Raw genomic sequence first — 12727 nt, forward strand, 5'->3', positions numbered from 1 at the left:
TGGCTGAGAGTTGCCCAGAATCTTTCGGGCTCCTTTTGTCCCTCAGTGAGATCTGGTGTTGACTTCTGTGATGACCTTTATCTTGGTGAGGTCGCAAGGACGACAGGAAGCCTGGGCTGAAATAGCCTCTGTGGGGAAAGTGGCGGGCGGGAAACGATGAGGTTGGTTGCATGGCAAGTGATAAATCAGAAATCGAGAACATGCATTTCACAATCCCCCAGACTGAGCCCACTGCTGGGCCAATCCTGCACATTTCACAATTGAGTTTGTACATTTGAGTTATTAGACAGCTCAGGTGTCTTTATGCTTGTTTAGCTCGAAGCTGTCTTTTGCAATGGGAAAGAGTGTGGAGTTCAAATCTTAGGTTGGTCAATTTTCCAAGAGCCCCTCCTCTCTTGTTTCCTCATCTGGAGTTGAACCAGATGATCTTGGATGTCTTCTCTGGACTTGCATTTGGGATGCCATTGATCATCCCCCGGGGACACTATGGGGTTTAGAGAAGCTTAGGCTATGAACATTTAGGAAAGTAGAGCTTTGGTCAGAAAGAAAAGGGTGGGGGTAGGGGTAGTCCTGAAACTACCCCGGTCCTGGCCACAGAACTTTTTAAGTAGATGGCATCTGCTTAAATTTCCTCTCATGCCTCATTCATGGCATTCAAAGCCCCTTTCAACCTGGTCAGTTTGCCATCTCTGGCTTCAACCCCCTGACTCTCCACCTGAACCTATTGTGTGTTACCACCATTCTGGGCCAATGTTGGGTCCCCTGTATGCACTGTGTACTTTCATTCTTCCGTATTTTTCCACAAGTTCTCTCAGGTGAAGATGCCCCCAGGTCCTTCTCCCGTCAAACTCTAACTCATTGTTGAATACCCAGCTCAACTAGCCCTCGATTCCTGAAGGCTTCCTGACCCTCTTGACTCCCATAGCATGCTGGTCACACTGCCGCTAGAGCAGCTCTCTGTCTCCTTTGTTTCATAGGCATGTATGCATCATTCTCCTTCCATCGAGTTACAACTGGGTGGCTCCTTTTTTACTTCTTAGATGCCTAACACAGCACCTGGCATAGTCTTGGTACTCAATCAATGGGTGTTAAATTGAAGTTATTTCTGTCGATTTGGTCTCAAACAGGCTCCACCTAGAGCTCATGAAACAGCAGGCACCCCTTGGTACAGCTTGGGAGCAGCTGGGCAGAGGAAGGAAGCTTAACGGGGCATAATATAGATACCCACAAGGCCACCTGTCCCCGCTCCTCAAAGGTCAGTGTCAGCTTTGGCTTCTGAGTAAAAAGCCTTGGAGTCCTCACCTCTGGGGAAGCCCCTAGGCTGGGAAAAGGGTCACAGCCTGGCCTTCAGGGAGCTCTGAGACTGAAAGGCAGGTCACCACCTTCAAGCATCTCACCAGTTGTTTGAAGAGCACCTTCTGCAGGCCAGGCCCTGAATCACCTCATTTAATCTCAGAAACGCCCTGCATGGCAAGCCTCGTGGTGCCCATTTCACAGACAGGGAAATAGAGGCTCAGGGAGGCTAAGGACTTGCCCAAAGGAGACTCAAAGCCTGAGCAGCAGGTCAGGAATGGAACTTCCCTGGCCACTCTCTTTCCCCTATACCACACCAGTTGAGAATCAGGAACTCAACTTTACAACTGCTGAAATCCCCTTAGCCAAATGCCTCCGTAGCCCCCCACACCAGCAGCAATGGGGGCCCCACACAGCCCTGGGGTCCCTGCAGCGCTGTCTTCTGAATCAATGCCTAGCACAAGTGCTTTTGATCAGTAAAGAGGACGTCACATGCCCACGTCCTAGCTTCAAGGGAGGCTGCGAATTTGAGCTCTTGACTTCTACTTGGGGGGCAGGACCATAACAAGGGAATTTCCCCCCCGATAAAGAAAGGCTATTTATAAGATGTGGGCAGTCGCAAATAGGACCCATGCCTACTACACTGACTCACCCTACATGTTGCACCAAGGGAAGTTATTTAAAGTTTACATGCCTGAACACATTCCTCTTTTTAGAAAGAATGTGGTTTGGAGCAAATAATTTTTTTAAAGAATATATATTTTTGAGGTATAATTTATGTATGGTAAAGTTCACACATTTCAGTATACAGATCTAGCGTGTATAGATATGTAACCACCAACACAATCATGACAGAGCAGCTCCATCACCCACAAAATTCCTCATCCCCTTTGTCGTCACTGCCTTTCTCTACCTCCAGCCCCTGGCAACCACTGATCTGGATTCTGTTTCTAAAGTTTTTAGAGTAAGACTTTTTCTTTTTTCTGTTTTTTTTTTTTTTGGAGTTTGGTAGTTTCAGGTATTTACTTCTAGCTATTTCAATACATTAAAACCTAAAAAGAGTTATCTATATAGTGTGTAAGAATGCCCACCAGAGTGACCTCTCCATTCCATTTGAAATCTCTTAGCCACTGAAGCTTTATTGAGTTTCATTTTGCATCCCCCTCTTGATCAAGAAGATGTTCTCAATCCTATGATGCCGGGTCCAGATTCATCCCCGGGAGTCATATCCTGCATTGCCAGGGAGATTTACACCCCTGAGATTCAGGTCCCATGTAGGGGGGAGGGCAGTGAGTTCACCTGCCGAGTTGGGTTAGCTAGAAAGAGAGGCCACATCTGAGCAACAAAGAGGCACTCAGGGGGAGACTCTTAGGCACAATTATATATAGGCTTAGCCTTGCGTTGGAGCAAGACTTTTTAAGCAATGAACAAAAATAGAGCCAAGGGGATTCCATGGGTAAATATCAATATATGTGGGCCAGAATCCCCCCTCCTCTGCCCCGTTTCAGGGGTAGGGAAAGACAGAGATTATTGCAAATAAATTCAAACAGTCAAAAGTGCAATTTCCTTTATGTCTGGTTTAGGGCTTAAGGCAGGAAGAAGGATGAAGTAACCATTACAGCTCTAGTGCACCACACGAATTCCCTCTTAGAGCTAGAAGTAAATACCTTGAACAAGTGCAGGGCCGCAGTGCTGCCCTCACGCCTGTGTGGGGTCCCCTTCCTTAGAGGCACCCTCGGCCTCCTTCCGGCAGCACTCCTCTCTGTCAGGTGAGGGGACGGCTGGCGCAAGTCTGTGTCTTCTCCTCTGTGTTCCACCCTGGTGCCAAGACCCAGAACCCAGAATTCCCTGCCATGAGCCTCTTCCCTGGGAAAATTGTGCCCCTCCCCCTGCCAAGGCTCCCGGCACAGCTGGTGTCTATACCCTTAGTCTCAAGGCCCAGGGGAGGCTGTTCATGGAGAGGAACTGGATGGAGCTTATATGTTCAGGCTGAATGGGGAGCAGGAGGAGAGGAGAAAGGGGCTGGGAGCTGGGGACAAGTTCTCCAAGGTGTCTGAGAACTGTAAATTTGAACTTGGGCTTTTGGATCATTACGAAAACATATGTTTCAAGGACAGAGGATAGAATCCATTTTATTTAACAGTTTATCAGCTTGATTTATAATGCAAACACCTGGACAGGTAGTAGGTGAGCCTCCATCTGTACGTTTGCCCAGGTCCCACAGTTGTTTGGAGCAGGTCTGAGTGAACGCCCTCATCCTTGAAAATTGAGCCCCTTCAGATACAGTTACCAAAGCTCCCTGAAGGCCAGGCTCCCTTGTGGCAGCCCTGCACCTCCCTCCCCAGGAAGCAATCATTGGATATCTACTATGTTCCTGAGTCTATCTGGGCCCTCACCTTACCTCCTTGGGGTCTGTCGACTACCCTGCCAGGTGGGTATGTCATTGCCAATTTACAGTAAGGAAGCTGAGTCTTAGTGCATTCACGTGCTTCTGTGTCGGAGCTGGGATTCCACTCCAGGCCTCCGGAGCTCTGAGTCCGGTGGTAAGTTATGACTCACCTTTTCTTCCCTCTTCACCAGGATTCCTAGGGGCAAGGGGTCAGGCATGTAAATGGGTTAGAATAAAGCAACTACCACTGTTTTAAAAGAAACAAACAAGAAAACCCGCAAATTTCTAGAACCTTCTCTGGTCACCCCTATTTTTTGCTCCAAAGCCGAGAAGAGCAAAAGTTCAAGAGGTGGCTGGGGCAGAGAGAGCACCAACACACAGGTAAGAAGGTACATGTGGATTTGCTGTGGGAGTGAGAGCGAGAGAGAAAGAGAAAGAGAGAGGAGGGGGTGGGGGTGGGGTGGGGATGTTCAGCACAAAGAACTTGGGTTTTTGAGACAGTCCTGGTTTCAAATCCATTTCTTAATTGTTTGACTTTGAGTAATTTGCTTGACTACACAGAACCTTGGTTTCACAGAAATAGGGTAGATAATACAGTTTCTTCTAAGAGTCACTGTGAGGATGAAGTGAGATCAGACACCTGGCCTGAGCAACTTCCCCACAGCAGTGATCCTCACGCCCTCCCGCTCCTCCTACTGACTGAGTTGCCTGAGCTCATTTTAGCAAAGGTGAACAGCTGAGAAATCTAAAAATGAACGTGAATTTATGGCGCCTGGCAGGCACTTCTGTGTAAATAGCAGAAGTGAAAAGACAAAAAAAAAAAAGCCATTCATTTGTAGTATTTGAAACCTGAGTCAAAGAACCCTCGTTGTGTGGGCAGCACGTGGTTGAGGGGCGGGGTGGTGGTGGACAAGGGGGAAGGTTTGGTATTTTTTCTTTGCCGTGTTTGTTTTTGTTCTGTGATGATGTGGGGGACTCTCCAGGGACATCATGTGTCCCAGAGCAGCGTGGTGAAGGGTGAGCTGAAGGCAGGGCAGGGAGGGGAATTTGATGGTCCCTGACGCGATGAGGCAGATGAGGGGGTGAAGGGAGTGTTTGCCAATAGGTAGAAAAGGGGCACGACTGGCAAAGGTCCCTGGTTGGCACGCCCTTCCCACTTCCTGTTCTGAAACACAATTGGTCAAGTTCCTTAATTAAACTTTCAATGAAAAAAGGCCATCTTCCCCGAGATTGTGCAGAGACCAACAGGCCAAGGACTTGCCTTATTCCTGAAATGCTTGCGTGGCCGAGACAGTTGAAAAGGGCGCCCGCGCGTGTGTGTGTGTGTTTGTCGTCACAGGAATTCACGAAAGAAAGGGCAAAGGACCAGCCTGCGACTGTGGGCCTAAACTGATGGGAATCACAGGTTGTTGTTATTTTGAACAAAATGCTTTCCCATCCCTCAAAGCTAATTTTTGTACTTTTCTTATAATCCACACTTTCTAAGCTCATTGAGATGATGACAGTCCCTAAGGTCCCGAGTGGGAAGGCTAGGATGTTCTCCACAGCTGGCACCGGGCAGCCTGATGGTGTTGTGCAAGCTGGCTCAGGACCGCGAGGCCTGGGGCATCCAGGTCACCCCAGCCTTTGCCCTGTGACCTTGACTTCTGCAACGCTTTCTTTTTTGTTATTGTTGTTTTGATATAATGACATTACAAGTCAGTGTTGCTCTTAAAAAAAGGAGCAAATAATCCAAAAAGCAGTCAATTCACCAAAAAAAACATACCACACACACTTGTTTTCTCTTGGTATTTGCCTTGGTCTAAAAGTCTCTTAAGGGGACTTTATGGAGAATGGCAACCAATTTAATTCCTGTTCCCGTGACAAAAAACCAGAGGGGAGGGATTTAAGCTGCAATAAGGTGCTGTTGGGTAGAACTCAGGAGGAGCTTCCTGACAGTATGGCGTTGATGAATGTAGATTCCACTGATGGTGGAAGTGGCACCTTCCGATTTCCTGCCCCTCCAGCACCTTTTGGTGTTTGGCAAACCACTCAACCTTCTCGGGGCAGCTCAGGGGCCACCCCTCAGAGTTGCCAGCATGCCCCATGAAGAATTATAGGCATTTCTTCTGTCGCCTCAATTTAACACCCATTTTGTTCTCCTTTGACTAAAAGCCACCCACTTCCCTGCCTTCTCCCTGGCCAGAGGGGGAGTTCATAGAGAGCAGATGATCTCCGTTCACCTTTATCACCAAGACCTGAGGCAGCATCTAGCACGTAGGCAGTGCTCAGTAAAAGCATCTGCACTTGGGGACCAGCTGCCTTTTTTTTTTTTTTTTTTAATTTATTTATAACCTTGTTAAATTTGAAACGCTCAATACCTAACAGCTGCATGCATAAAAATAGGTCCTTTCATGTTCTGTTGGTAGGAATATAAAGTTTTAACTTTTTTGCAGAGTAATTTGGGAAGCCTTCAGGAGAAGCCTTAGAAATTTTTATCTTTTGACTTAGTAATTTTTTCTTTTCTGTCCTTCTCTTTCTTTTTTCCTAAGGGGTTAGTGACTGGCTATTCATGAAGATATTGCTATTGTTATATTCATAACTGTTTTTTTTAAACAAGAGCAAAAACGAAGCTAGTAGTAATATGAAATTGGATAAATAGAAGATTTATTAACCAAAGAAACAAAGTGACAAAGCTAATTACAAAATCGAAAGCATAGTATAATCCAAATTTTGAATTAAAAATAAGAATATATCAATGGGAAAATGTCTGGAAGGATATAAACTAAATGTTAACCCTTTGTCTCTGGGTGGTGGGACTTTAGAAGATTTTTAACTTTTATTTTTCTTCTCTGAATTTTCTCAAATTTCTACAATGAACATGTATTACATTTAGAATGTGGACAAAATACATTTCTGAGTGTCCTGAGTTGATTCTCTAAGCAAATGTGGCCCTTAAATTCTGAGTATTGCAGAAATCAAATTGAATTGTAGGATGCCCGAGTGGGAAGAGTTGTTGGGTACCCTTTGGGCCAGAGGTTCTTAAACTTGGCTGTGCATCAGGATCTCCTGTGCAGTTTCAAAACTGCTGCTCAGGCCGTATTCCATGCCAATTAAACCAGAATCCCTGGGGTTGGACCCATGCAGAAGTTTTTTTAGAGCAACCCAGTAGTTCTAATGAGAACCACTGCTTTTGAGCTGTGCCATCCAACTCAGTCAACACTAGCTACATGCGGCTGTTTAAATCTAATTTAAGTAAAATTAAATAAAACAAAAAATTCAGTTCCTTAGTCACACTAGCCACATTTTACGGGCTCCATAGCCACAAGTGGTTAGTGGGTACCACTTTATCCAGCCGAGGTCTAGATCTACCCGCTCAGTTTTCAGGAGCGGGCAGCAGAAAGACTGGCTGATGGGTGCCCTACTTCTAGCAGGCCTGATGCTCATGGAAGGAGAAAGGCCCTGTCCTTGCTTTCTCTGTGGCTGTAGGACTGACCTGTCTAGGTCTTAAATAGAATAACTGTGTGCCTAGAAATTTCCTTCTGCTTTCTTATATCTGCCCCATTCTTGTCCTTGAGCACGAGGAAGTGTTGAGCCATGTTTATTTTCAAGGGGTCGACAGGCCCAGGCCCCTCCAGTGGTCAGGCCTCTGGGCCAGCTGTTTACATGGAATCCAAGTGCTCGGCAGAGAGAACAGGGGAGCAAAACAGTGTTTTCCACGGCTGCTGAGAAAGGTGAGTGAGCTGAGGCAGAATAACAAAAAGCCACTTCAAAAACACACCAGAAAAAGTCACAAAGCAGAGACAATCAGAGGTTTGAAACACACACACACACCCCCAAAACCCTGACAAGAGAGCAAAAACAAGTCACAAGGAAGCCTCTTGCCCGATAGTTTCGAGACAGTCGCGGTTGCTGACTTGAGAACGGGCCTGTCCCAGCAGTTCTGAGACGAGCTGGGAGCTGAGAGGCTGTGGGGGCTCAGAAACTTCACCTGAGTTCTGAGAATTGTGGCTCCTGGGTGGTGGGACAGTCCCTGAATACTCCATGTCCCTAGGAGGGCAGCGGGGTGTGGGAATGTCTGGGCCAGGCTGGCTGAGAGGGTGAAGGCACTTCTGGTCCCAAGGCTGGAGGAGGCAGAGTCCCACCGGCCCCCTTTGTCTAAGACCCTACAGCCTTGGAAGGTGAGCCCTCCAGGGATATAGTCCATTGGAGAGCTCAAAGGTGAAAGGTCCCCCATGTGCAGGAAATGCCCTCTTTGGGAGTTGAAGAGCTGACCATGAAGAAACCAAGTCAGAAAAGGAAGCCTGGTGCTCCCCTCATCTCACCCTCATATCCTGTAGGTCAGGGAAGTTCGGTAAATGAAGAGTGCTCTGGAGTGGGAGGACCGGGTTCAACTCCCAAGCACTGTCACTTACTTGCTAGCTGACCTTGGGCAGGTCAGTTTACCCATTTGGGCCATAGTTTCTTGACATGTAAATTGTAGGGTTGGCCTAGCCCAGTGGTTCCTAACCCTGGCTGCATATTGGAATCATCTGTTGAGCTATAAAAATAAACAAGATTCTACTCATTCTGGGATACAGCCTGGACACTGGGATTTTTAAAAAGTCTCCAGATGATTCCAATGTGCAGTCAAAGTTGAGAACCACTGGTTTTCCCAGCGAGTCGCATTTTAGTATGCATAGAAATCACCTGGGCATCTTGTTGAAAATCAGATTCTAATTCAGTAGGTCTGGGGTAGGGTCTGAGACGCTGCAGTTCTAACACACTTCCAGGTGATGTCCGTGGGCCACACTTTGAGTAGCAAAAGTCCTTTAATTTCCTTTTCACTCCAAAAAGCTGGATTCCAAGTTCCATTGACTCAACCTGTCTTGGCTTTTGTTTTAGTAGCTGCCAGTAGTTGCACATCTCTGCCAATAGGTATCTTTTTCTCTCAGCAATTTCTTTTTCCTCCCTTTCTCACTCATCATTGGAATTCTGCTATATGATATGGATATGAATCAGACAAGGATCTTCCCTTCAAGGGCAGCAAACGAGAGCCAGGCTGTCACGTGGAGTTCAAGGCAGGGCAGGGGCCATTTTTAGCTGGGAGGGTTGGGAAAGACTCCATGTTGCTGATGGTAACTCTGCTGGGCACTGTTCAAGTGCTTTACACCATTGGTCCCATTTAATCCTGACAACTACCGCACGGATAAGTACTGATAATGTCTCCCAGTTTATACATGAGTGACTTTTCCCATGGGGAGCACAGCAAGCAAGGGGCAGTGCTAGGATTTGAACTCAGGTCTCAGTGTTGACTCTTAGTCTGCACAGAATGGTGTTTGAGCTGCATGCCTGACCCAATCTGACCTAACCAGAGCCAATCTCTTGGTGCCATGCTGTTGGTGGGAATGGATGAGTGGAGTTCACATGAATTTAGTCCACTTAACCTCTCCACTCACCTTCCACACAGTTCCCCACCCACAGCCCCCAGCCCCTCAGGGCCCTTGTAAGCCACTTGCAGGCCTGGGTTCATGCTTTCTCCCACTTGGCTGCCTGCCTTGGCATAAGTCTTAGCTGTCTGTGCTGCATCTTTCTCTACTTGTATTGTTTTCCTTTCTCCGGGGGAGCAGGCAGTGTGTCCACTTTTGTGGCTGTTTTGTCTTCTCTTTGTGGGTGCGGCCCCTACTTGGAGCCGAGAACACAAACTGAGAACACAGTGCATAGAAGGTTGCCCAAGGCTACCAAGATGGCTCCAAATTTTAAACTTCTCCGAGTCCGTTGGTTTCTTAGCTGAAATGTCAGTTGACAGCCCAGCTGGTGCTTTCTTCAGGCTGAGTCAACCCAGCTTTCTCACCTCCTGATATATGGAGCTGGTGTGGGGAGAAAGATGGAATGAAGAGCTCCTTGCCCCCCAACATATCTTGGGAGCCTGGAGACAGGGACTTTTTCTTTTTGTTTTAGTATCCTGAGCACCCAGTGTTGCAATGGGCTGATAGATGAGAAACATAAGGTGATTTGGGGGCATTTTCTTCTTGCACCAAATAAATGGCAGCACTGATAGCTTGTCCTGCTTGGCCCTCAGGTAGAAGATTCACCTGGCATTGCTTCAGCTTCTGAAGGTCCAAGAAACTTGTGGGTGCAGCTACTGAGAAATCTTTCTCTTTCACCACGTCTTCTTAGGTTCTGCAGCAGCTCAGGGAGACAAGGTTTTCTTACAGAGCCCCGAACTCTTGCTATGCTGGGTGAATTAAAGAATGCCAACTTTGATAGCAACTGGGAGAGCCCCAATATTGCTTAGGCAGCCCTGAGATTGTAGAATGGGGGGTTGGTGAAAGGAGAAGACCCCTCTCTTCCTCCCCTTCCAGAAAAAGGGATCATTTTACTGTAGTGGATGTTTCCTAAAATTGTGTTTGGATATCTAATCTTGGAGGCTGGGATGAAAAAGGTGAAGTGTTTAACTCACATGGAAGAATTTTCCTCTGCAGAAAGATTTTCTCCCTTTGTTTTAAAAAATAAAAGAAAAAGGAAAGAAAATACGCAGAAAAAGAAACCAAATGCATACCCAAGGCACTAAACGTGCTCAAGAATCTAAAGTGACTTTGCATTGATCAACTGGATCTTGTCAGGGAAATGTCCCCATTTATTCAACTTGTGTATTTAAGAAAATGTCACTCAGCTGATTTCTTATTAAGCCTCCCTCTTGTCTCTTGAGTCTCGGAAGGAAATAGTGCAATGAGAGGTGGGACCCCTCTTCTGTGGACCTGTTCGAGAGGGCCTGAAGGGCAGAAGTTAGGAGAGGCCCACACAAGTTCTAGCCCTGGGATTCCGATGGGGGCTGCTGTTGGTGTTACTTCTGCCTGATTGCTATAGATCCATCCCTCTTCCTCAGACTTTCCCAGAGCCCTGCATGCCTGATCCACTTACCATCTCCTCTGAAAGCATCATCCATCCCAGGGGGCAGTGCTGTGACTTAATGAGGTTTTTTACCCTGGGACCAGAGATGGCATGGGGAGAAAGCTATTTCTATCCCCTCCTCTGATAAATAGGCTGCTTTTCTTTATTTTTATTTGCTAGGGTTAGAGTTTTTAATTCTGTGGCTCCATGGATGGGCATGGCAGAATGGAAAGTGGGTGTAGATGATTGAAGCTAGCCTACAGAAGTCTTTCTGTAATATGTATTCAGTGACTCCATTTTCAGGTGCAGAAATTGAGGCCTAGAGAGGGGCTGTGAGCTGCCTAAACTAGTGGCTGAATTGGGGCCAGGGATCATCCCTCAAAGCCCAGGATGGGTCTTAGAGCACGGGCAGTGCAGCTGACGCATGTCTTCCTGGGTCACTGTTGTGCACCAGCCTGCCTTTTCCAGGAGACTGGATCCCCTGGGCAGGGGCTCCTCTTAATCGTCTCTGCATCCCTGCCCTGCCCAGCCCAGTGGCTGGCAGACGGGGACCACAAGGGGTGCGGGCAGAGCTGAACTGGGTCATTAAATCTGACTTGGGAGGCTCTTAGCCTATAAACAGCATCAAGTGAGGTGGGCTAGTCCCATCCCATCCTCTCCACTCATCTATGTCTGAAAAGGCTTAGTGCAAATCTTGCCTTACTTAAGAAGCCTTTTCAGACCGACTCAGCCTCTGAATTTCATAGCAGTTCCTGTTTGCCCCCCTCATTTGACACGCTCTATATACTTACAAATGTGGGGACGGGCCCGTGTGGCATTGGGGGCGGTGGATAAATAAACCTGGGTTTAAGCCCTAGCTCCGTCGTTTTTCAGCCATGTGATCTCAGGCAACCCCTCTGAGCCCCAATTTCCTTATCTGTAAAATGGGTCTAATCATAATTCCTCCTTCATAGGCATGTTTTGAGGGTTCGTCAGGACAAGCCATGCAAAGTGCTCAGGGCCGGGCCTGGCACTCAGTATGTTCTCGCTATTATTGCTGTAAGTTTTCACGGCTAAATGTTTTGTTTTCTAACTTCTCTGAGTATGGTTACCTCATCTATGAACCAAGGGAAATAATATGGGGTCCTGGGGGATTTGTTATGACAACCAAATGAGAGGATAGATACGAAAATGCTTCGTAAACTCTTACGGTTGGGGTGTGAAGTGTGGCTGTCCCCGAGATCACACAGCTGCTAAGAGGTGGAGCCCTCTGGGAAAAACCACACCCTCCCCCCAAACACACACACACACACACATACACCCACCACCATCACCACTGCCAGTGCCGCACACACCCACCCACCACCACCACCCGCAGTGAACATCTAGGTGGCCTGACCCCTGCTGGTGTCCTCGGGAAGTTGCTCTTTCGTTATTTCAATGGCCACTCATCGGATCCTTGCCAGCCTTCCGGGCAACTGGTGGTGGCCAAGAAAAAGATGAATGAGACATGGACCTTTGTCCTCAAGAAGCTGAGGACATAGCTGGAGAGAAGGGTGAGCAAAAGTTAATCTAAACAAGACAGAATGGCACAAAGAGGCAGAAACAGAAGGATGGAAGGAGGGGAAGTTTGGGAATGTGGGGAATTTTCATGGTGAGACTGGCATTTGAACTGGTCTTTGAAAGACGGGTAGGATGTTTTGTTTTTTTTTTACATTTGTTCAATTACAAAAGTACTCATTGCAAAATTGTGGAATACTGGAAAGCACAACAAGGGATATGGAAACCACTTAGAGATGACCATATCTGCTCAGTCTCTTCTTTTCTACGAATATATACCTTTTCAAAATAGGTTTATACTGAATAGCACCTGTTGTTTTGTAACCTGCTATTTTCACTTAACAAATATATCATGAACTTTCCTCCTTGTCATTAAGTATTCTTCTACAAAATTACTTTGATGGCTGTGTGGTAGATCATTATAAGGATGTTTTGACTATATTCAACAGATGGTGAGATTTCGATTAGTCAGGACTGGGGTGGAGAAGAACTGGCCTCATGGAAGCAAATTATATGAGGATTAAGAGCACAGTACTTGGTTACACCTGGGCAAACTGGAACTCGCTAAAAAGGGTTCTCAGAATCAGTTAAATTACAATGATAGGAATGCATTTTTTGTGTGTGGGGTTTGGTTGTGGATATGGGTGTGCTGCT

Source organism: Choloepus didactylus, chromosome 18, assembly GCF_015220235.1.
Source record: "Choloepus didactylus isolate mChoDid1 chromosome 18, mChoDid1.pri, whole genome shotgun sequence".
Taxonomy (NCBI): domain Eukaryota; kingdom Metazoa; phylum Chordata; class Mammalia; order Pilosa; family Megalonychidae; genus Choloepus; species Choloepus didactylus.